This window comes from Microtus ochrogaster, unplaced genomic scaffold, assembly GCF_000317375.1.
Source record: "Microtus ochrogaster isolate Prairie Vole_2 unplaced genomic scaffold, MicOch1.0 UNK669, whole genome shotgun sequence".
NCBI classification, from domain to species: Eukaryota; Metazoa; Chordata; class Mammalia; order Rodentia; family Cricetidae; genus Microtus; species Microtus ochrogaster.
In genome coordinates, this window is record NW_004949767.1 from 1 (window position 1) to 3626 (window position 3626).

At 36.8% G+C, this 3626-nt stretch overlaps 1 non-coding gene across 1 annotated transcript; it reads right to left on the bottom strand.

Moving 5' to 3' along the window:
- Positions 1-973: 973 nt before the first annotated feature.
- Positions 974-1080, bottom strand: LOC113455888. The gene has a single exon (XR_003376822.1). It is a non-coding gene; the product is annotated as a U6 spliceosomal RNA (small nuclear RNA).
- Positions 1081-3626: the final 2546 nt, after the last annotated feature.

Consider the following 3626-nt stretch of genomic DNA (forward strand, 5'->3'; position numbering starts at 1 on the left):
GTGGGTGCTTTTATATTAGGGGCATAGATATTCAGGATTGAGACTTCATCCTGATGAATTGTTCCTGTTATGAGTTTAAAATGATCATCTCGATCTCGTCTGATTGATTTTAGTTTGAAATCAGATTTGTTAGAAATTAGTATGGCCACACCCGCTTGTTTCTTAGGTCCATTTGCTTGAACAACCTTTTCCCAACCCTTTAATTTGAGTAGATGTCTGTTTTTGTGGTTGAGGTGTGTTTCCAAAAGAATGTTGGATCCTGTTTTTGTATCCAATCTCTTAGCCTGTGCCTTTTTATAGGTGAATTGAGTCCATTGATATTAAGTATTAAGTGATATTAATGACCAGTGGTTGTTGACTCTGGTTATTATTATTTTTTTGTAGTAGAGTTTGTGTGTTTCCCTTCTTTGAGTTGTGCTGGTGAAGGGTCGCTGGATGTCTGAATTATTATAGCCAGTGTTAGATTCCTTGGGTTGTGATTTTTTTTCTATTACTTTCTGTAAGGCTGGATTTGTGGCTACGTATTTTTTAAATTTGTTCTTATCCTTGAATATTTTGTTTTCTCCATTGATAGTGAATGATAGCTTGGCTGGGTATAGTAGTCTGGGCTTGCATCCATGGTCTCTTAGTTTCTGCAGTACCTCTATCCAGGACCTTCTGGCTTTCATGGTTTCCATAGAGAAGTCCATTGTAAGTCTGATAGGTTTACCTTTATAAGTTACTTGACCTTTTCCCTTTGCAGCTCTTAATATTCTTTCTTTAATCTGTATGCTTTTGTGTTTTATTTATTATATGGCGAGGGGATTTTTTTTGATTCAGTCTATTTGGTGTTCTGTATGCTTCTTGAATATTCATAGGAATATCTTTCTTTATGTTGGGAAAGTTTTCTTCCATAATTTTGTTAAATATATTTTCTGGGCCTTTGAGCTGTAATTCTTTTCCTTCTTCTATCTGTATTATTCTTAGGTTTTGTAAAAATATGGAATGTTTCATGAATTTGCGTGTCATCCTTGCACAGTGGCCATACTAATCTTCTCTATATCATTCCAATTTTAGTATATGTGCTGCCAAAATGAGCACTGCCTGTGGCCTTTTAACAGGTTGAAGGTGTACGTGGGGCTCCTGTTGGAGCTGTACATCAAGTTCCAGCCCCACCAGGTTAGGCTTTCTTTTCTTTTTTTCCTCAAGCTTCTGAGGGATTTTGTGATTTTTCCAGTTGTACCCTCTCTGACAAAGTCTCCAGTTGCCACCCAAACTCCAGAATCACCTGGGCTCCAAATGCCACAGGATTCATCTGCCCTAGACTGACTAGTTCTGACTTCAGGCAGCCCACCACCACATGAGCTGTGCTCCACCACCAATAATTCCCTGTGGATTTTTCAGACAACTGTCTCTCTCCTCTCCTCTCTCTCTCTCTCTCTCTCTCTCTCTCTCTCTCTCTCTCTCTATCCCCTCCCTCCCTCTCAACTCCTTCTCATGCTGCTACCAAACTATATAGCTGCCTTGAAATCCAGTCTGGCTTTTACTGTTCCATGCAACAGCAATAAACCACACATCTTTTTCAACATTGTTGGTAGATTTGGTAAGACAATTGGGAATTCTTAAAAGAGAGTTTTTCTCACATTAAAATAAAAAGAAAACCATTATAATGGAGGGATATGGGTCTCTGTGTGATAATATGTTGACAGTTTGAAAATGGAAGGATTAAGTGAGAGGATATCTAATTTAGATGGGATTTAAGTAATGTCAATTGTAAACATTATCAGTTTAATAATTTTTGTCTGTCAGTAAAAAGTGGATTAATCTGAGTGCTAATATACAGGCCTCAGAAAAACCTAATAAAACAGATAACAGAGCTATTCAAATCCAAACAGAGGAATTTAATGGAGAACAGATTTCAGTACTGCATTGTAAGAATAGAGAGTAACAGCTTAAGGTTTTCAAACAACCAACCTTAATATATCCAATAGCCTTACAGAAATTGCCAAATGACAGAAGATCTATTACAGCTAACTGGATTCCTGTGCCCATGTTAGATTTAAGGAGATTCAAGGAAGTAATAGTCTCATATGGTATATGTTCACCTTTTGTGAAGCAAATGTTAAACTTGTGGTCAGTTCGTAATAGAATTATTCCTAACAACTGAATAGAATTGGTTAAAGGTCTTTTAGAGCCAGGTGCACAATTAAAGTGAAATACCTGGTTCAGAGATGTGGCTAAAATTATGGAACAATGGAGTAAAGATAGAGGTAGGAAAGTCTCCTAAGATCAAATTCTTGGAGAAGGAGATTATACTGTTATAGAAAGGCAAGCTATATATGATGATGACACCCTTGATTTATGATGCATAGAACTAAGGGACAGAATTGTAGAAATAAGAAAGAAAATCGAGTCATTTACTAAAGTTATACAGGGCCAAAAGGAAGCCTTTATGGATTTCTTACAAAGATTGACTTCAGCAGTAAATAGAATGATACCAAATTCAGAAGTTAGACAAATAGTAACTGAATCTGTGGCTTTTGAAAGTGCCAATTTCTATGCAAAAGGAAATTAGGTGATTAAATGGAAGATCAGTACCTTTGGAAAAATGGATTTGAAATATAGTTAATGTTGAATCTCATGTCCATGATGATGCATAGATAGGAGAGGTCATTTTCAGAGGTTTGAGGAAAAATTGAAACATCAAAATCATAACTGTGGCAAATAAGGTCACCTTAAAAGAAATTGTAGACAGGACATTCCTAGATACAATGTTGTTTTTTTTTTTTTTTTAGAATAATCCATTCAGAAAGCCCATCCCTTCTGAATCATGTGGAAGGTGTAGCAAAGGCAGGCATTGGACTAATGAATGTACGTCAATGAAAAGTATTCAGGGTAATCCTTTACTATCAGGAAACTCTGTGAGGGGCCTCTCAAAGGCCCCTATGCAAAATCCAGTTCAGTTGTTTTCTGCCATCATAGAGGAAACTCCTTCCCAGAGCAATTAAAGAACCTAATGCCTATTGTAAGATACCACACTGCCTTGGGTAACAGAACAACTATAGAAGAGAGAACAAAAAACTCAGGAGAAATCATAAAATGAGTATTTTGGCAAACTTCTATAAATAAACAAAGACAAAAATTAAAAATGAATAAATGAAGTCATTGAAGGTCTGGTAGACACAGGTGTGAATGTAACAATAATTTCATCAGAATCTTGGCACCCTGATTACTCTTCAAGCTGATGAGGGAGAGGGACTTGATGGGGGAGGCGGGGAAATGGGAGGCGGTGGCGGGGAGGAGGCAGAAATCCTTAATAAATAAATAAAAAAAGAATCTTGGCATCCAAATTACTCCTCTTCAAGATGTAAATGTTCAGTGTTTAGGGATCTAAACATTATCTCAGGTAAAGCAGAGCATGAGATGTGTTGAATGTACAGTGCCAGAAGGACAGAGAGGAATATTAAAACCATATGTGGCTAACATAGCAATGGATTTGAGGGCATATGATTTGTTACAGCCATGGAATATTCAGATTTACATTTCTCCAATCTTAGAAACAAACCATAAATTAACATATGTTTCTGGGGAAAATGTTACAAGATATTGTAAAGAACAGTCACTGACCGGTCATTCAGGTTGTACAA